The sequence below is a fragment of the Pongo pygmaeus genome, chromosome 8 (assembly GCF_028885625.2).
Source record: "Pongo pygmaeus isolate AG05252 chromosome 8, NHGRI_mPonPyg2-v2.0_pri, whole genome shotgun sequence".
In the NCBI taxonomy this organism is placed as follows: Eukaryota; Metazoa; Chordata; class Mammalia; order Primates; family Hominidae; genus Pongo; species Pongo pygmaeus.
This window is the reverse complement of record NC_072381.2, coordinates 120287480-120309837: the sequence shown is the minus strand read 5'-3', so window position 1 is coordinate 120309837 and position 22358 is coordinate 120287480. Positions and strand designations below refer to the sequence as shown.

General features: G+C 40.7%; 1 pseudogene; it reads right to left on the bottom strand.

The window, feature by feature from the left end:
- Positions 1 to 12003: 12003 nt before the first annotated feature.
- Positions 12004 to 15051, bottom strand: LOC129045083 (large ribosomal subunit protein eL15-like; annotated as a pseudogene).
- Positions 15052 to 22358: the final 7307 nt, after the last annotated feature.

Genomic DNA, 22358 nt, shown 5'->3' with positions numbered 1-22358 from the left:
AGATCACTTGAGATCAGGAGTTCATGCCCAGCCTGGCCAACATGGTGAAACCCTGTCTCTACTCAAAATACAAAAATTATGGCCAGGCGCTATGGCTCACACCTGTAATCCCAGCACTTTGGGAGGCCGAGGCGGGTGGATCACCTGAGGGCAGGAGTTCGAAACATGGCGAAATCCTGTCTCTACTAAAAATACAAAAAAAAATTAGTTGGGCATGGTGGCAGGTGCCTGTAATCCCAGTGACTCGGGAGGCTGAGGCAGGGAGAATCACTTGAACCCGGGAGGCGGAAGTTGCAATGAGCTGAGATCGTGCCATTGCACTCCAGCCTGGGTGACAGAGCAAGACTCTGTCTCAAAAAAAAAAAAAAAAAAAATTAGCCAGACATGGTGGTGCACCTGTAATTCCAGCTACTTGGGAGGCTGAGGCAGGAGTATCTCTTGAATCAGGGAGGTGGAGGTTGCAGTGAGCCAAGATTGCACCACTGCATTCCAGCCTGGGTCTGTCTCAAAACAAAAAACAAAACAAATATATATATATGTATATATATACATATGTACACACACACACACCCCCACATGCACATATGTGTATTAATGGCAATCCCCTTTCTTAGAGCTTTTGATTTCATTAGCCTAAAGTGTGACCCAGGCATCTGCATTTGTAAAAGGACCTCTCTTCTGACAGATGCAGCCCCAGGGCAGAGGTCGGGGATTGGCTCAGGCTGTGCCCTACCCTTACTCCTCTCTCTGCATCCTGACCTCTTTGATCAGTATTGTAGAGGGGGCAAAATTCCACCTCCTTTTTCGTGGTTTCCCATCTGTGCCTGAGGATTAAACTGACCTAACATAGATTAACAGGAGAAAACCATACAAAGTTATTCAGTAGAAGTTTTACGTGGCCCAGGAGCTCTCATACAAAAATGAAGACCCAAAGAAGCAGTTGAGAGAGTCAATCACATACTGAATTGCACAAATAATAGTAAGTTGTGAAATGTAAGAAGGCAAAGGGGCTTGAGCTGGGGTAGTTAATTGGCTAGAGAAGTGATGAGGCAGATAAGGGTTCATTTGACAAGGTTGGTTTGTACAAATTTCCCTCAGCTTCAACTTCCTGTCCTTGATGATAAAAATGTTATTCTTTTTGGTACAAGGCGGACATCTTTCACATGGGATTTTTGTGCTCTGCTTCTAAGAAACAGAATGAAGGTCAGAGTGATCTTCTTGCACCTGCTGCTTTTGTAAAAGCGTCTTTAATTCAAAATAGTCATTATGCCAGAGCAGTGTATTTTGGGGCAGCATATTTTTGACTTCTTCAGTACAAAACTGCATAAGCATTCATAGCAGCCCAAATCCCCAGGCCCTACCTCATAGATGTGGAGTAAAGCCCTGGGCTGTTGAGTAGGAAGTAGAAAGGACACTGAATAAAGTACAGCCACAAAAGTACTGAATTAGAAGCCACAGACCTGGGGGCTAATCTGAGGTCCGTCCCTTACAAACTGTGTAACCTCAGAGACATCCACTGTGTGGGCCTCTGTCCCCTCCTTTGTTAAAATGTATAATGGGAAAGTCTGGAGTCTCGGTTTTAGCTTTGGGGAACTCTAGATCTGGTTTCATTCCATCTAATTCAAGGACAGGTGTAGGAAGTTTATTACTCTGGGTTAAAAATAAATCTTCTATAGTAGTTCCAGAGAAGGCACTAAAAGCAGCTTTCTCCCATTAGATAAGCAGCCTTTTACCCAGAGACACAGAGTGACAGAGTCAGGATAAAACAAGCTTTGTTGTTGAATCCCATCCTCCTAAGAGCCAGTGGGGAAAAAGGGGAGGAGCCCTGGCCAAAGATAGGAGCTTAAGGGGTGTAAGTCTCACCACTCCTGGCAGGATCAGAGGCTTGCTCAAGGTAGAGAAGGATGGGTGGGCCCTTCTGCTTACAGAGGATCCTCAGGGAAACTGGCTTCATCCCTGCTCACAAAGAGTGGAAACTGAACTTCCTTCCTTTGGCAGATCTCAGCAAACCTAAATCTGGTCATCAGAATGTTGCTTTAACCGGTGGCTCTCAAACCTTAGCGTGCATCAGAATGACTCAGAAGGAGTGTTTAGACCCATATTGCTGGCCTCCACCCCAGAGTTTCTAATTCAGTAGGTCTGAGAATTCGCCGTTTCTGTTGCTGGGGACCACACTTTAAACTTTACTGCTTAGGCCATCTTAGGAAGAACCACTAGGTTCTCCCTCTACAAGGCAGTTGCCATGCCTTTGGGCCACTAATTTCCTTGTGAAAACTTCTGAATCCACTTGTATTTTGTGTGTGTGTGTGTGTGTGTGTGTATGAGAGATGTGTCTACTCTTTAGGTTTCATCAGGATTAATGTACAATACTATTGGCTGCATGTGGTGGTTCACACCTGTAATTTCAGTACTTTGGGAGGCCGAGGAAGGCAGATCACTTGAAGTCAGTAGTTGGAGACCAGCCTGGCCAACATGGTGAAACTCCGTCTCTATTAAAAAATGCATATAAAAATTAGGCAGGTGTAGTGGTACGTGGCTGTAATCTCAGATACTTCAGAGGCTGAGGCACGAGAATCGCTTGAACCCAGGAGTCAGAAATTGTAGTAAGCTGAGACAGCACCACTGCACTCCGGCCTGGGTGACAGAGCAAGACTCTGTCTAAAAAAAAAAAAAAAAAAAAAGTATGATACAATTGTTAACCAAAGATACATTTGTCATTCTTTTAAGCCACAAATACAAAAAATAAATAATTAAGAAACCCTGGCTGCGTGCTGTGGCTCACGCCTGTAATCCCAGCACTTTGGGAGGCCAAGGGGGGCAGATCATGAGATCAGGAGATTGAGACCATCCTGGCTAACATGGTGGAACCCTGTTGCTACTAAAAATACAAAAAATTAGGTGGATATGGTGGCACGTGCCTGTAATCCCAGCTACTCGGGAGGCTGAGGCAGGAGAATCACTCAAACACGGGAGGTGGAGGTTGCAGTGAGCTGAAATTGCACCACTGCACTCCAGCCTGGGTGACAGAGCAAGACTCCGTCTCAAAAAAAAAAAAAAAAAAAAGAAAAGAAACCCTATGCACATGTGCAAAAACACTTGATCTTTTATGTGACAAAATAACAACAGATAAAAACCACACTGAGATTTGCTTCTACATATCTTCATTGAAAGTTTTTAAAGTTAGATATTGTGACTAGTATTGTCTTCACAAATATACATTTTCTCCACTTATAGCCTAGAGATCATTTAACTTTTTTGCTATTGTAAATAATACCCCAATAAACATGTACCGATAATACTTTTTTCTGCATTTTGGATTGCAAATAGTTATACTGAGTGAAATTATTCTTCATGTTCATTTTAGAAAATCCTTTTCCCAGCAAATCGTTCTAACCATCCTCCCACCCCATCCTGCTCCCTGTCCCCCAGCTTTCGGTTCTGGGGCCATGTTCAGTTGTGGTTACACTAAATATTCATTCATTCGAACAATATTTATTGGATACTTACTATGGGTCTGTGCTATATGCCAGGGATACAGTGGTAGAAAAGACAATCATGGTTCCTACATCTGTGGAGCTTACATATTGACAGAGATGAGAAAGAGAGAGCAAGTAATTTCAAGTTAAATATTTACTATGGAGAAACAAATGAGGTGCTGAGATAAAGATTAATAGACATGTACTCACGTCTATTAATGGTGGTCACCAAGGAAGGCCTCTCTGAGGTGACATTTAAGCTGAAACTGAGAACAGGGAGTAGCTAGCCATGCCACTGTGGGTAGAAAAGTCCAGTCAAAAGAAACTGTATGTGCAAAGGCCCTGTGGCAGGAAGAATTTCTGGTAGAGAAACTGAAGGAACAGTGCAGCTAGAACTGAGGAAACAGTGGAGAGAAAGGCAGAATTCAATAGTAAAATGCTTTGTAAGCCATTATAAAAAGTTAGGGTTTTATTTTCATTGAAATGGATGGTTTTAAGCCAGGGAGTTATCAGATTATTGTTTTAAAAAGATCACTTTTGCTGTTGAGTGAAGAAACAATTAAAGGAGCAAGAGTGGAAGTGAGAAGACCAATTAGAAGGTTGTTGTGGGCTCCAGGCCAGTGATGGCGCAAAATCGGACTACAGTGGGATTGTGGAGACGGTGAGTAAAGGACGTTTATTTGGAGGTAAGCTCTGTGGGATTCCCTGATATGAGGGATGAGACAGTGAAGAAAAGGGAGGAATCCAGGATGACTCCTAGGTTTCTGGTTTGAGTAATGGAGGGAGTAGTTATATAATTTACAGACATGAGTAAGACTTGGGAAGTGAAGAAAAGATTGCTCAGGAGGCTATTGAAGTGGGGATCCTCAAGCAGTTTCTCAGGATCCCCCTCTAAGGAAGCTGGGCAAGGGGAGACTATGGGACCAACACCCAGTTTTCTCTTCCTATGGCCATGATCTCTCTTCTTTGGGAATCTTCTCCCCAAAACTAGGCTATGGGGTGCAATCATCTTCCCAGTTAACTAACTCAAGACCACAGCCCCTCTTGACTACTCTTTCTTGCTACCTACATTACTTTTCAGGATTTTGCTGAATCACAAAAGGAAAACAGAAAGATAATAAAAACTTTATTTATTTATTTATTTATTTATTTATGAGACAGAGTTTTGCTCTTGTTGCCCAGGCTGGAGTGTAGTGGTGTGATCTCCGCTCACTGCAACCTCCACTTCCCGGGTTCAAGTGATTCTCCTGCCTCGGCCTCCCAAGTAGCTGGGATTACAGGCACATGCCCCCACTCCTGGCTGATTTTCATATTTTTAGTAGAGATGGGGTTTCGCCATGTTGGCCTGGCTTGTCTTGAACTCCTGACCTCAGGTGATCCACTTGCCTTGGCCTCCCAAAGTGCTGGGATTACAGGCGTGAGCCACTGTGCCCAGTCAGAAAGATAATAAAAACTTTTGAAATTCTAATTCCTGTTTCCTTTATTTTATTCAGCCATGCTAAACAGAGGCCCAAATGGGTTCTGTGCCTTGAGACTTTATTTCTGAGAGGGGACTTACTATGGTCTGAATGTTTGTGTCACCCCAAAATTCATATGCTGAAACTGAACCCCCAAGGTGATGGTATTAAGAGGTTGAGCCTTTGGGAGATAATTAGGTCATGAGGGCAGAGTCCTTATGAATGGGATTTCCAGATACTGAATCTGCTGGCACTTTGATCTTGGACTTCCCAGCCTTCAGAACTGTGAGCAGTAGGCATCTGTGGCTTATAATTTACCCAGCCTAAGGTATTTTGTGATAGTAGCCCAAACAGACTAAGGCACGACTTCACCAACTTCTCCATCTCAAATCCTCTTATCCTTCCCCTTCCCCTTTGGACTAAGCCCTAGGTCTGACAGACTGTTTTCTCCTGCCACACTTCACTTCATACAGTGCAGGGTTGTTAGGCCACCAAGTGCCTTCTCTTCTTACGTTTGTGTATTCATTTCCTAGGGTTGCCATAACAAATTACCATAAGTTGGCTGGCTTTACACAACAGAAATTTGTTCTGGTGGTTAGATGCCCAAAATCAAGGTGTTGGAAAGACCACGCTCCCTCTGAAGTCTCTGAGGGAGAAGTTGTCATTGCCTCTTCTAGCTTCTGATACCCCAGGTATTCCTTAGCTGGAGGCAACATCACTCAGCCTGGCCTCCGACTTCACATGGCAGTCTTCCCTCTGAGTCTATGTCCAAATTTCTCTCTCTTTGTAAAAATACCAGTTATACTGGATTAAGAGCCCACCCTTTTTCAGTGTTACTTCATTTTCACTTAACTAATTACTTCTGCAATGATTCTGTTTCCAAATAAGGTCACATTTTGTGGTAGTGGGAGGCTAAGGCTTTAACATATCTATTGGGGGATGCAATTCAACCCACAATGGTAAGACATTTGCATTGCTTTTAATTACAGATCCTGTGACATCCTACAGTTTCTCTACACACAACCCACAGTGGACCACAGTGGATTGGTCCTATTTGGGCATTCCTTCTATACTAGCCTGGTAGTCTCAGAAACTTCATCAAGTCCTAGAGGTGAAGGATCTGTATAGCTCATCCCACACTGTCATATAATCAGGGTACTTGCTTGCAAATTTTCAATATGAAAAACAATTATTAGACATGCGTAATGTTTGTGTTGGCTTGATCACTGCATTTTTTCCCATGTAGGCAAGCTGCATGGGACGTCAAACTATCAGACAGTTGCTTGGAGAGAATGGAAGAAGCTGGAGGTAGGGGAATCGGAGGCAGGAGTTTTAGAACTTGGACATTTGGTAGCATCCACCCAGGACTACAATAAGAAGACAGAAGGGCCTCCACCTTTGCTCAGTGCTTAGATGAACGCTGCTAGTCTTATCTTTGACAAGTGATTTTTATCTCCTTGGCTGACCAAATCCTCCCCTGCCCTTTTTTTGTTAGATACATTATTATATCTTCAATCTGGTTAATGTCCATTCTTATTGCCTGGGGAGCCACTTGACCGCTTTAAGGTACTTGCTAATCTCTGCTCTGATCCATTAGGAATTCATTTAGAGTTTCACTCTCTGAGGGCAACTTCATTTCTAAGGCTTGAGGACCACAGTGCAGTAACAAACAGAGGAGAGGAAGGTAGAGGTCCCAGCAAAGGGGGCTGCCTCACTGGGACAGTATACTGCAAACCCTCAGGAAAGTGAGAGGATAACAGGAAGACCCTAAGGAAATGAGAGACTCAGGGTGAGGGGTGACAAACAGGAAAAAGGAAGAGTGAATGCCAACCTTGACTTTGTAATTTTCCCTAGAGCCAATTCTGACAGTATTCTCCTGCCTCTTTACAAAGAGCAGGCGGCGAAAACTGAGATGACAACAATTTTTTTTCCTCTGTAAAGCTGGGCTCAATTTGAGACAGAATATTAATGGCAAAAGGCTCAATATCTCATTATCAATCCCCATGAGCATAGAGTCCCCAGAAAAGATAAATATTTGACTAGATGATGATAATATGTGTGATAATTTATAGTCAGCATTCCACATGCATTTTCACTGAATCTTTTATATGCAACTAGTACTTCAGAGTGGGCTATGCAACAATTATATACATATATATTTTAAATTCTGAACTCAGGATCTGAGGATCATTAAGCCCATATAAGTCTTCAAAAAAAGAGCAGTTTCCTTATTGATTTACACAGGACAGGCAGCAGAATGTCTACGTTCTTTCCCTTTATCTTTCAGTTCATTGAGTAAAAATAGATTGAGGCTTACCCCAGTTTTCTCAAAATCTTGCTTGAAGGTGAACATGAGGTCACCTTAATGGCTATCAAAACCATTTCTTACTGCCAAGCTTGAAAAAGTTTTCCCAATTCTCTGAAATTCTGTCTTTGGGGGAACTTTAACCTTTTTCTAACTTCTAATTAGCCTTTCTTCAAGGACAAGAGTCTAGTGGAAAGTGAAAAAAAGTCGGAGAGGCTGCGTGGGGCACCTAGGTTGCAAAAGTAATGGGACTTCTTTCATCTCTTCCTCTGTGGTAATTCTAGGGATTAATACTGTTGTCTGTAAAATATCCTTTGAAACCAAGCCTCCCAAAGAAGGTATTGATGTACACAAGCACACACAATTCCCAGATGGGCTACTGGCTGATTTATGCTGATCCATGCACCTACACCCTCACAGATTTGTCTTCAATGACAACTCTTATAAGATGAGTCATTCTTACATGGACTCTTCATAGACAGCCTATTATAGATCCTTCCAAATCCCTGTAGTCAGTGCATTCTGGATTCAAGTACTTTTCCACTAGGTGGGGGAATGTTTTTCTAGTGGAAAAGGAATCTTCCATTCATTTGGACATGGAGTAAAAATGACTGGCAGAAAATGTGTTGTCTCAAAAGACTCCATTGCAAAAGCTCCTTATTTTCACATTGCTAAAAGATGCAGTTAAGTGGATTTTTTAAAAAATTAAGGAGCAGTCTGTTCTCAAAGATAAATGTATCCTTTGATTCATTCAACAAATATTTATTTAGTAGCTACTCAGAAGATACTTTTAAGATACTTTCTCCATTACTTTTCAAGTAACAAATCAATGTTTATAGGAAGAGGCACTAGGTTTAAAGTATAACTTTAAACTCTCATGGAGCTTATATTCTGGTGAGGAAGATAGATAATAAGGAAGTGAAGGCACCAATAAACCTAACAGCTTCCAGTAGTGATAGGTTTTGGATTTTTTTTAAAGAAATGAATAGGGTAATTGGAGGGTAACTGGGTGATAGCGTTTGGATGTTTGTCTCCTCCAAATCTCATGTTGAAGTGTGATCCCCGATGTTGAAGGTAGGGCCTGGTGGGAGGTGTTTTTGTCATGGGGGTGGATCCTTCATGAAGGGCTTGCTACCATTCTTGTGTAATGAGTGAGGTTTTCACTCTATTAGTTCACAAGACAGCTGATTGTTTAAAATGAGTTTGGGACCTCCCGTCTTCTTCTCTCTTGCTCCCTCTCTCACCATTTGACGTACCTGCTCCCCCTTCATATCCTACCATGATTGTAAGTTTCCTGAGACCTCACCAGAAGCCAAGCAGATGTTGGTGCCATGTTTGACAGCCTGCTGAACTCTGAGCCAAATAAAACTCTTTTCTTTATAAATTACCTAGTCTCAGGTATTCCTTTATAGTGACGCAAAACAGACTCACATACTGGGGAAGGAAGTTTTATATAGGGTGATCATGCGGGGCCACCCTGATGAAGTCATGTTTGAACCAAAACCTGAAAGATGAGAAGACAGTCGTGAGAAGTGAAGGAAGAGTCTTCCAGGCAGAGGGACTATCAAAAGCAAATATCTCAAAGCCAAAATGGGCAGAAGTGGACTTTTTGGAACATAAAGGAGCCAGCACGTCTGACTGAAGGTGAGATGAGAACAGGTAAGTAGATGGGAGCTTTCCAAGGGGAGATCTGATTGGCTATGGCAAGAGATTGGATTTTTCTAAGAGCACAATGGTGCCATTATGGGATTTCAATGATATGAGTCTTGTGGTCTGCCAAAAGATGACCTGTTCAATAAACTTAAACATTGACCAAAACTTTGTTATTTTAATTTATTTATTTAAATTTATGTATAAAGTTTAGAGCTCTCTCCTTGTCTTGCAGCATCTCAAATTGAATGCAGTACTTTTAACAGCTTTTGAAGATTCCTGTGAAGTTTTTGTTGACTGGTTCTGATTTTATCTCCCTAGCAGCATATTAGGGAATGGTCAGACAGTCAAATGGCTACAAATTATAGAGAGGCTTAGTATTCTGATGAATATATTTAATATCATAAATCAACTCTAACCAACACCTTAATGTTTCATTGAGGGATTTTTATGTTTACATTAATTTCTTTCTAACTCTTTTTAGGTCACTCTTAAAGTTTAATTTTCTAATATTTTAGTACTTTTAAGATACTTTCTCCATTACTTTTCAAGTAACAAATCAATGTTTGTTTGTAGTTTTTATTATCCATAGCCCTTGTTTCTTAGATAATGTGATTGCTCTTATCACTGTCTGGTTCATTTCTTCATTTAGCCTTTTTAGGGTTTTTTTTTTTAACCCTTTTAAAATTCCTCCTTTACAGTTTGTTGTTGGTGGTGGGGTTTTTTTGTTTGTTTATTTGTTTCTTTTTGAGACAAGGTCTCCCTCTGTCATCCAGGCTGGAGTGCAGTGGCACAATCTCGGCTCACTGCAGCCTTGACCTCCTGGGCTCAAGCAATCCTTCCACCTCAGCCTCCCAAGCAACTGGGACCGCAGGCACATGCCACTACGCCCAGCTAATTTTTTGTATTTTTTGTAGAGGTGGGGTTTTGCCATGTCACCCAGGCTGGTCTTGAACTCCTGAGCTCAGGTTATCCGCCCACCTCAGCTTCCCAAAGTGTTGGGATTACAGGTGTGAGCCACCATGCTGGGCCTACAATTTCATGTTTATGGTTAAGGTAACTCAAATTTGAACTATTAATCATACAGTCTGTTATGCTAACCCCTTTCAGGTATTCTTTCTACTAAGTTGAATAATTTTCATTTTCTACATTGAGTTCTTCTGCAAACTGCTACTGAGTCTATGTATACAATTTTTCCTGGTTAGAACTAAAAATGTTAGCATTTATTACATGGTAGGGTTTTATAAGCTGCTTCTTGTTTTTTTAGGATACTCTTTAATGTTAATTTAGTGTTTGAAAAGTAAGAAAGGACATTGAAATAATTATTAAAAGCAAGTTTTTTTAATAAATCCATACGTTCGATAAATTTGGAGAATTGCATATTTGGCAAATTATCATTGGGTAAATTAAATTTCTGTAAATTAGCATTTGGCAAGTTGATTTTCAGATAATTCACTCAGAAATTATTCAGTTTCCATTAATGAAGAAAGAACATTACAAAGAAAAAACAAAACATAAATAAAATAAAAATAAATTTACAAAGAAAACAAAAAAAAAGAAAGAACATTGACATAAATGTAGAAAGTGTATATTGAATTCAAGCCTTTACTTTTTGAGAAAAACCTGCTTACAGATTTAATTTGGTTTTAAAGCTTCCAATCATCAAAGTTGTCAGGCATCTCTTTATATGGTTTTATCAAATTAAAAAATGTCATAGTTTCTGCTATTCTTTCAGGGCAGCCTTTAAAAAAAAAATGCTCACCTCTCATAAATAGTATTTTCCTAGGATGAAAACTCAATTACTAAGGAGAAGAGTTAACATCAATTCAACAGAGACATGCTTTATTAGTGCTTCTCAATGCCTTCCTGGATTTTTTTCTCCAATAAAGTTCCTGGTATACTGTCAGATGACTACCCAAAATGCAGTTACAATTGTGGGATTTTATGATTTAAAAGTAATTTAAAAATCAATTCCCTTTGCCATTTACTCTAAGAGACAATTATTGCCTGGTATTGTTTGAAATGTGGTCAGATAAAAGAAAAAAGAAGCTTTCTCTGGCCCTCTCCATCCACCAAGTCAGAGGTTATACTTTCCACTCAAGTTCCATTTTATGAGAATGGCAAATATTTGTGGTATGTCTTTGCTGTTTCTCTTTTTCTCCCCCTCCCTTTCTGAAGCAGTGCTAAGAAGTTGCTTGTGGATTTTTGCCCTTTGTATTCTACATTTTGCTCAAGTATTTCTATCTTTTCTTGTCCCTGTCTGCATTTTACTTTTCTGCACAAATACAAATTAAAATGAGCATATTTTAAGAAAAGTAGCAGTATCATCTTTACAAAGGAATTAAATATGCTTGAAATTCCAGTGTCTTTCCTCACCCAGAATAAAGCAGACTGACAGATTATTTGAATTATACACTTTAACTTAGAAGACAAACATTTCCTCTAAAAGGGTGACTTCAAATTTCTCATTATTCTTATTACAACATTTTGGGGGTAACACAGATTTTTTTAAATAAATAAATAAATAAGTCCACCAGTGGGGTAGGCTAAATAATGCCCTCCCCTAAGATGTCCACATCCTAATCCCTGAAACCCGTGAATTTGTCATCTTACATGGCAAAGGCTCTTTGCAGATGTGGCTAAATTAAGGGGTTTGCAATGGGGAGATTATCCTGGGCGGGCCCAATGTAGTCAAATGGGTCCTTATACTAGGTAAGAAGGAAGCTCAATATCAGAAAAGAAGATGTGATGATGAAAGCAGGGGTTGGGGTGATGCCACTTCTGGAAGGGGGCCCTGAACCAAGGCATGGGGACAGCTTTTGGTAGCTGGAAAAACCAAGGAAGCCAATTCTCACCTAGAGCCTCCAGCAGGAACACAGTTCTGCCAACCCACTGGTAACTTCTGACCTCTGTATGAGAACAAAGTTGTGCTGTTTCAAGTCACTAACTTTGTTGCATTTTGATTATAGCAGCAATAGGAAACTAATACAACTGGAATGTAAGAGGAACTTTCCATTGGAGTTCTTTTTAAAGAGTAGGGCCTCTTTAAAGAAATATTTTTTTTGAACTGTCCTAAATTGTGTATTAGGAAGGAATTTTACAAACTTTACTTATATCAGCAGTAACAGTGGAGCTGGAGAGTATTGTGTGTTCTCCACGCTGCACGGCGAGAACCACCAACAGTGTGGTGGAACTTATGGCCCTTTCCAAGGCCACGGCTCTTTCGGCCTGCAGATGTCAGCCCACACATCTCCCTGTGCTTGTGGACTGGTTGGGTGATCCACTGGGTGTCAGGATTTCTTCTGATGGCTTTATGGAATGGATCAATGAGGATAACCTCAGAAAATTTGTATGTGGAATCTTCACCAACCCAGTAAGAATTCAGGACTCTTAGAGCCCCACAGTGGCATCCAGCTCACTCCTCTGCAACAGACTGAAGGTTTCGGACAAACTTTAGCTGGTTAACACCATGACGGACAGGCTTGTTGTAAGTTGCACCCTTGGAACTGGGCGTTTTTGGCCACCACGGCGCACACGAATCCTACATATAACATAACCTTGCTTGGCCTTGTAGCCCAGTCAGCCAGCTTTATGAGGCCTGCTGCGGTGGAGCCTGGTGGGGCGGTGAGCCCTGTGGACAGCAGAGAGCTGGCAGTACTGCCAGCAGTGGACCCTCAAAAGAAAGTGCATGACATCACACTGCTTCTTCCTCCATAGCTCCCGGATGTGCTTGCATGCATCCACCTTGGTTTAATGGATGGCTGCCGCCAGGTGGAAAGGAAAGAGACTTTCTCCGCTAAAGAAATATTTTTACACTTTTTTTTAGGACATTTTAAAAAAAATTAACTCCTCCACAGTTACTCCTCATAAATTCTCTTTCCTTTGGGAATTTTTGCTCCCAAGAGAAATAGTACAACCTTAGAGCAACTGAGCAAAGTTAGGCCGACTCTGAGAAGTTAGGCCAAGTTGAAGCCCCACCCCAGGGCTCAAGCAATTAAAACACTTAAGGCTTCAGGTCATGGTTGGATCTGAGATCTCAAATTCTATCATTAGATTGTTTTTCTTCTCTCTGCTCGCAAGCAAGCTCTCTTCCATATGCCAAGCATGATGGCCATGAAATTCAATACACATCGAATTAACTTAGGAACCCCTGAGGAAAAAGGACTCAGGATCACTATGGCAGAAAGGTCCCCGGAGGACTCCAATTGACCTAGCTTGGATCACATGATCAAGCTAGATTCATCACTGTGGCCAGGGAGATGATATACCCTGATTGGCTAGTCTGAGAGAGAACATACTCTGATTGGCTGGTCTGGGAGATGAGCCTGCCCCTGTGGCAGGAAGTTGGGTTAGCTTTAACCAAACCTCGCAGAATGGGTTCCCCATAGAAATTAGAGAGTTAAAAATTAATATCAATGAAAAGCAGAGATAAAAGACCATGTAATTGTGGAAGGGGAGAGAGAGAAAAAAAAAAAAAAGACTCTCTTATGACTTTCTAGTTCTTGGATATAATTCTTCATGACACCTAGCCACATTGCCTGTGGATTCAGGAGTATCCTGCATGCTTCTGATAAACTTTCTCATTTCTTAAGTCAAGAGTATTTATATTCTTGGTATCCAAATGATTCCCAACCAAGAAAGACCAAAGTAATATATCTTCAATGAACCAAAGTATCAGGTGATGTTTTATTGAGAACAGTATTTTTGCTACTTGTGGTGGAATTCTTTTTCCCAGTAATAGCCCCCTGATTTTCTTTGGGGAAACACTCTGGGTTCCCTTGTTTTGGATGAGCCTGGTCAAGCCAAAGTTCTGGGCATGGGATAGATGATTCAGGTCTGCCAATCAGCCTGGGGCCACAGGGATTGGTTCAAGGGTGGGCAGTTGATCCAAGGCCCAAGATTTTTTGTGGAAACCATCGAGGTTCTTTGACTGAGCTTGAAGCTTTGAGGACATAAGAGACTCTGGAATCCCTCTTATCACCATGAAGGCAAAGCCTGCCTGAGGATAAAAGAAAGAAGATCAGGAAACGAAGGTAAGACGGCTGACCCCTGAGGATGTAGCCTGAGCATACGGATCTAACTGTGTGCTTAACCAACTCCTAGACTTTCAACTATGTAAACCAATACATATTATTTTGTGCTTACACTAGCTTAAGTTAGATTTCAGTCACTTACCACAGAAAAAGGTTTTACCAATATTTTAACTTATATATCTTTTCAGTTAGTGTTTCAGTTATATTTGCATGCGTAATGTATTGCCATGCAACAATCACCCCTAAACGTAGGGTCTTAAAATAACAATGATGTTTTCTTTCTGTGATTCTGTGGGCTAAATGAGTGAGTCTTCTGTTGGCCTTGCTTGGGCTTACCCGTGAAGCTGCACCCCACTGGTATACCAGGTTAGGGCTGGGCTTCGCTCAGCATGTGGTTGTCCATCCTCAAGGAGGCTAGACTATTCCTCTTCACATGGCAATGTCAGGGCAGTGTTCAGGGGCACACGTCAATATACAAATGCTTACCAAACTTCTACTTATATCATGTGTGTAGATGTCCCATTGGCCAAAACAAATGTTACGACCAATCCTAGCATCAGTGATTCATACTATAAAGTAGCATGAATAAAAGAAGGATGATACATTGAGACTATTTATACAATTATTTACCAAATTCTTAAAAAATTTCTAAGTGCTTCTCTGTGCATTAGCTTATTTAACATCATAATAACCCTGTGAAATACTCAAAATCAATATCATTTTTGTATCAGTCAGGCTGCAATCAGGAGAGAGAAATATCATCAGAAATTTAAAGAGAAAAATGTAATATAGAAAAATGTAAGGAGAAAAAATGTAATATAAAGAGTTATCAACTAGTAATAAGGAACTAGCAACTGGGACTGGGAGGAGATAAAAGAGAACTCTGAAGAATAACCTAAGAGTCTGGGAGAGTGACCAAGAAAAGAACAAACTTGGAAGGTAGGCCAAGTCTCACACCTTGTGGCTGGTAGGAGTGTGCCTGTTGCCCAGTAGATAGAGGAGAAGTTTGTTGAGTTGTCCCAGGCCAGAGCTGTTTATCAGCTGGTGGGCTGAGGCTGGTGAGCAGGGAACCATAAGTCTCTCACCAGTGTGCCAGCCAAACTTGCAAGAGTATGAATGTCCCTGGTCATCCTATATGCATGCCATCCATGCATAGATGTGCCATAGGAGCAAGTGGGAAAGAATAACACTGGAAGTGGAAAAAGAAGCCTCTTGCACCTGCAGAGTCCCTATGGCACTCTCTATTGACAAAGCTGTACACAGTGCTGGCTGACATGGTCAACATGTATAGGATCCAGTTCCACAGTATCACAAAGCAGAACAACAAAGAGAACTGAGAAGCGATCAGTTGAAAAAGGGGCACTGTCCATCTCTTTGGCTTCTTCGCTTCCATATGCACCCTTTTACAAACATCTGAACTCCTTCGTGAAAACAAAACACCTCTATGTTTTCACCTAACATAATACAGCTTCCCTTTGTAAAAATGAACACGTGTTCACCATTTCCTCAAAATAAGGAAACACACAATCCCAATAGTAATAATTCTCAAGTTCAGTCACAGTCCCAGTGAATTTTTGTTTGTTTTTGAGATAGGGTCTTGTCATCCAGGCTGGAGTGCAGTGGTGCAATCATGGCTCACTGCAGCTTTGACCTCCTAGGCTCAATCAATCCTCCCACCTCAGCCTCCTGAGTAGCTGGGACTACAGGTGTGCACCACCATGCCTGGCTAATTTTTGTACTTTTTGTTGAAACAGGGTTTTGCCATGTTGCCCAGGCTGGTCTCAAACTCAGGGGCTCAAGCAATCTGCCCATCTTGGCCTTCCAAAGTGATGGGATTACAGGGCGTGCCAATGCACTGGGCCCCAGTGAATATTTTGTTACCTGAACACTAAATTATAAAGTAAACCTCCAACAATGTAGATATAAAATAAGAGTGGGAAGGAGAGAAAAGAATATTTTTATAATATACAAATGAATACATACTGTTTGAAATGCTTATTTAGTAATAAAATGCTTGTTCCCCAGTGCCGTAAAGAAATAGCACTTGAACATAAATTTAATTTCCTCAGCAAGGCCATTTTTACTTTCTGCAGAAAGGGTACACTTGCCAGCAGTTTTGCCATGAAAGCACACCGAATAAAGGGTCATTTATAACCTGACGCATCCACTCTACTGCTATGTCCGGTTTCCACTGGCTGGAATGAGACCTCACGTTCTCTATTTGTCCCAATTGGCTAGCAACTTACAACTTTCTAAAAGAGGCAAAGGCAGAGAAGAACAAAGGAAGGAGGAAGTAATTTGGGGAATGCTGAGAAAGGTAAAAGCACCGCCAAATACGAAAGAGGAACAGGCTATGACCTAATGCTTGCTTGGACCAGTATAAGCATGCCAGGGCAAATATTGAGGCTAAATTGTGGGAGCTGAGAACATAAAGTACATTGATTTTTTTCGTTAAGGCTAGCGGATATTTAAGAATATTAGCACAGGTCTTTGAATAAATTTTGCTTCTAAGAGAAGTTACTATATTCCTAATTAGTCAGGGAGGAGAGTCTCTTTGAAGAGGAACCTTTACTTTACTTTTTACATACACATATAACAAGTAAGGAGAAAATCTGCAAAGCTACTGTGAACCCAGAAAATCTGGGACAGGTCTCAGTTAATTTAGAGAGTTTATTTTGCCAAGGTTGAGGACACAGCCTCAGGAAGTCCTGACGACCTGTGCCCTAGGTGGTCAGGGCACAGCTTGGTTTTATACATTATAGGGAGACAGGAGACATCAATCAATATGTGTAAGAAGTACATTGGTTCGGTCTGGAAAGGCAGGACAACTTGAAGCAAAGGCAGGAAGCGGGGAGGGGCTTCCAGGTCACAGATAGGTGAAACACAAACGGTTGCATTCTTTTGAGTTTCTGATGAGCCTTTCCAAAGGAGGCAATCAGATATGCATCTATCTCAGTGAGCAGAGGGGTGACTTTGAATAGAATGGGAGGCCGGTGGGCCCTAAACAGTTTCCAGCTTGAGTTTTCCTTAGTGATTTTGGGGGCCTAAGATATTTTCCTTTCACACGACCACAGTCCTGATTTCTGTAAGATGCCATAGAATAATCTATGATTTCCTCCTCCCACAATCCATCCTATATTCATTTTACCCTGAGACAGAACCTCAGATGGTCAGGGTTCTTTACCGGGTGAGATGACCCAAACCTTCATTCCCTAAGGGTCTGTCCTCAGTCATGTTGCTTTTTTTTGTTTGCTTGTTTCTATAGTTTTCTATTACCTTTTACTATTGCACACAGAAGTACTAAGAGGGTCTCTAGATCCTCTGTGTTCCAGACTTGGTTCCTCTTCCCCATTGTGTAGTAGCAGCTCAATTTACCCTTGGTAACTAGGATCAATCATTCTAGCCCATGGAGTAACACCTTTTTCTGCTGGTTGGCTCAGTGGCACAAGTCACCCCAAATGGCCAGGTGGCTGTTGCATCTCTCAGGAAGCCGCAGTTTCACAAAGCAGGCAATAAAGGGTGGATTTGGGGCTGAGTGATGAGAATAAATTGATAGCAGCACAGTTGTCTCTGTTTTTCAGATAAGAAAACTGTGATTCAGAGAGGCTAATTGATATGCCTTACATCATGTGCTACCAAGAGGCAAGGGCCAGGACTTCATCCCTGGTCCTCAGACCTCAAATCAGAATCTTCTTTTTTGCTCGTTTAGGGATAGTTGTTCAGCTAGATTGGATCAAGCACCAGAATGAATATAAGACCTAGGTCTGAACGCTACCACGTATTTACTCACTGCGAAACCTTAGGCAACTCATTTAAGGATTCTGGAGCCTCAACTTTTTTCAACTGTAAAGTCAGGATACTGGTCCCCACTTGACAGGATTAGAATGAGAACTGAATGCTTAAAGGTCCATGAAGGCACTATGTAAACTCCAGCAGATTATACAAAGCTAAGGTATCGTTATTAAGGATTGTACAGACTCTCAAGTTACTGCTTACCCATAGAAAATTTTGAATAATTCCTTAGCATCTCATAGTTTATGATAAATGGCCCTATTAAGGGAAGTTACTGCCACCCAGGCAGCGATGGGGTGATTTCTAAAATCAGCAGAAAATGTAGAGCAAGCGGGCACAGTCCAGGCTGGTAGGAATTGGTAGGGTTCTATGGACCAGTAATCTCTGAATCTCAATTATTCCTGCCAAATATTTCTTTCAAGTCATTTTGGGAAATGGCTCACTGCCTTTTTCTATTTTATTAAATCTAAGAACCTCATTAAGTCAAACTATCAGTGATGCATTGTCAGCAGGAAGAAAATGGGGAAAATCCTCTTTCAGTGTTTGATCATGAAAATCTGTCTAACAAACCCAAGACAAACACATTCCACTCCTACTGCCTATTCACATGAGATTAACTATTGTGCCTGTTCACAATATTCAATCATCATTTCTTACTCATTTAGAGCTGCTTGCATGCATTAGGAAATGGAGAACAGCAGGCTACAGTGTATCCTTCTGCATTCTCAGTGCTAGAAATATGGCTTAATTAAATGCAATTAGGACCTTGACACTATTTTTATTAAGAAAAGAAGAAGCCAAAGCTCTCTCCTCCAAAATAAAGAAAAAGATAGTAGAAGAAATTAACATTTATTTTTCACTTTCTACTACACACTCTAGGTCGTTCCCAGTTTTTTTGTTGTATTTTATAGACCATTACTCATAGTCCTGCCTAACAAACACCTAGACTGCCTTTCTTGCCTTTACTTGCTACATTGATAGTCCCCACTAATAATAAGCATTGAACATATTTGGAGGGAAAACACAGTCTCCTATGCTCAGTCCAATTAATGAAAATGTCCTTTTCCATAGAGTTTTCAGGAAGGTATTACATCATTAAACATCATCATCTGAGGGATGATTTGAGACAGGGTCTCACTCTGTCACCCAGGCTGCAGTGCAGTGGCACAATCACATCTCACTGCAGCCTTGACCTCCCCGGACTCAGGTGATTCTCCCACCTCAGCCTCCCAGGTAGCTGGAACTACAAGGCATGTGCCACCATGCTTGGCTAATTTTTTTTTTGTGTGTGTGGAGACGGGGTTTTGCCATGTTGCCCAGGCTGGTCTCGAACTCCTGGGCTCAAGCAATCCACCTGCCTCAGCCTCCCAAAGTGCTGGGATTACAGGTGTGAGCCACCATGCCCAGCTTCATCCTACATCATCTTAGCAGCTGTCTGCGTGCCTTATTTGGTGTCTGGCACACAAGCACACAATAAATATTTGGATGGAGGCCTTTGGCTTAATGTCATAGCCTGTTAACAATGAAAGAATCATAAAAGAAGAACTCATAAGGAGGTTCTAAACTTTTCAGATGACATTTAAAATTAACTGGTTTAGGGCTATAATGCTAAACCAAGACTTTTTAAGAAAGTCTTCCCCCTCATTATAAAAGTGATAAAAGGTCACTCACTATGGAGGTTTTTGAAAATATAAGGAAAAAATAAGATGAAAATCACCCATAGTCTCACAACCCAGATATATTTTTTCAAATTTTGGTGTATTTTCTCCTGTCTCTCTCTCTCATTAGGATTGTACAATACACAGTTTTGTATTCAATGCTTTTGCACATAATATATTTTGAATATATTTTTCTCGTCATTATGTGGTCTTTGAAAACAAAATTTTCAATGAATGTATGAAATTCTATGTTCGTACATATGTGTATGTGTGCTCCCTCAGTGTGTATATACATAGACACACACACACACCACACACATACAGGGACGGACACACACACACAGAATACCACACATAACACAAAGCTGGATTTATTGCTTATTATGGTAAGGAAGAGCCATGCTGGTCAGGTAGAATCTGGCTGAGCAGAATAATGATTTTATACTGGATTTTGGGGAAGCATAGAATTCAGGGATTGGAAGATTTTCAGGGATATAAGTAGATTGACGTCAACTCTAGAAATGTGGTTACTCCAGTGAGACTGTTGCTGATTGGTTGGCATTCAGAAGGTCATCTATTAGACTAACTCTATTCCTGATTGGCTGACTTGCATATGTAAGAGACTATCACTGATTGGTTGATTTGTCAAAGCATGTTCACTGAAGCAAGTTGCATTGATTGATAGAGTTTAAAACCTGGTTATAATGGTACTTGTTACCATGGTTATAGAACAATCAACCTTTTCCCAGGAATATGGGATTTTAAAAAATTCTTAATACAATAATTTATCTAATAATTCTCTTATTATGGGATAATTGGATTACTCACAATATCTCCCCTATTATAAATAATGCTCCGGAGACTATGCTAATAATCTTTGATCATATTCCTGGTTATTTTGTTAGGAAAGATTCCTCGAAGTGGATTGATGAATCAACAGATGATTTTGTTTAATGTCATTAAAGTAATACAAGTCTGTTACAGAACATTTAGGAAATATAGATATATAAAAAGGAGAAAATTAAAACATCCATAAGCTACCCCTCTCCACACCATATTATCCCTGTTTAATGTTTAGAGCTTATTCTTCTATTCCATTTTTTTTGTTGTTCCTCTATAGAGCTATAAAAGAAACACAAATGAAAAATTCTGGTAGTCCTCCTTTCCAGTTTGCTTTCTTTATCTAATTTTCCTGGATATCTTTCCTTGTCATTACATAGTCTCATGTAATGTCTGGATAAAATGTGTGTTTATATCTGCATATAATACCACAATTCCTTTAACTATTTTCTGTTGTTGGATATGCAGGTCACCCTTCCTCCTTATTTTGTTCAATCCTAATTAGTATTCTTATATTATTTTAAATTTTTGTCATTATTATTATTATTATTTTGAGACAGAATCTCCCTCTGTCACCCAGGCTGGAGTGCAGTGGCACTGTCTCCACTCACTGCAACCTCTGCCTTCCGGGTTCAGGTGATTCTCCTGCCTTAGCCTCCCAAGTAGCTGGTACTACAGGTGCCCGCCACCACGCTCAGCTAATTTTTGTAGTTTTAGTAGAGACAGGGTATCGCCATGTTGGCCAGGCTGCTCTCCAACTCCTGACCTCAGGTGATCCGCCCACCTCAGCCTCCCAGAGTGCTGGGATTACAGGCGTGAGGCACCGTGCCTGGCCTTCATTATTATTAAACAATGACTTATTACACATATGTATACCTAAATGTTCACACATATCTATGTTTATTGTCTAAGAATAATTTCAGAGAAGTTGGACTTTGGGTCAAGTAGTAGGGCAAAGTTTTAAGATTTTTTGATAAGTGTGTTGGAAAAATGGTTTGCAGAAAGATAAAAATTTAAACTGTTGAATTTTCTTCACCCTATGAAATACTTTGCCTCAATATTTTTTCTGTTCTTTGCCTATTTTATAGAAAGAGTTAATATAATATTTCTATATTAATTTGTATTTTACTGAGTGGAGGGTTGAAAACTACTTTTCAGTTTTGTTGTTAATATTGTTTCTCCTTCTACCAATGTCTTATTTATGAACTATGTTATTTTTCTATAGTCAGGTTCATATTTTCACATACGGTTGTTAGAATACTTCATATAAATATATTCACCCTTGGCTGGGCATGGTGGTTCATGCCTGTAATTCTACCACTTTGGAAGGCTGAGGCGGGCAGATCACCTGAGGTCAGGAGTTTGAGACCAGCCTGACCAACATGGAGAAGCGCCATCTCTACTAAACATACAAAATTGGCCAGGCATGGTGGTACATGCCTGTAATCCCAGCTACTCGGGAGGCTGAGGCAGGAGAATCGCTTGAACCCGGGAGGCGGAGGTTACAGTGAGCTGAGATCATGCCACTGCACTCCAATCTGGGCGACAGATCAAGGCTTCACCTCAAAAAAAAAAAATATATATATATACATACACACACACACACACACACACACATACATACACACGCACACACACACACATATATATATATTCACCCTTGTGGCATTTCAGGTATCTTATTATTTGCTTTAAATTTGATTTAGAGTTTTAAAAATCTCTGTATTATGGAAAATATCGAACTTTTAAAGGTTTTATATATTGTATATAATACTAGGGAAGATAGTATAATAAACCTCCATAAACACATTAAGTTTCAATAATTATCATGGCCCATCTTATGTCTCTAGGACCCCCATTCTTTCTCTCACACTGAATTACTTTGAAGCAAGTCTCAGACATCAAATAGTCTCATCAGTAAACACTTCTATATGCATATATATATATATTTGTAGTTGTTGTTGTTGTTGTTGTTGTTGTTATGGTTGTTGAGACAGGGTCTCACTCTGTTGCCCATGCTAGAATGCAGTAATGTGATCATAGCTCACTACAGCCTTGAACTCCTGGACTCAAGCAATCTTCCCACCTCAGCCTCCCCAGTAGCTGGGGCCTTCAAGTGGCACCACCGTGCCCAGCTAGTTAAAATA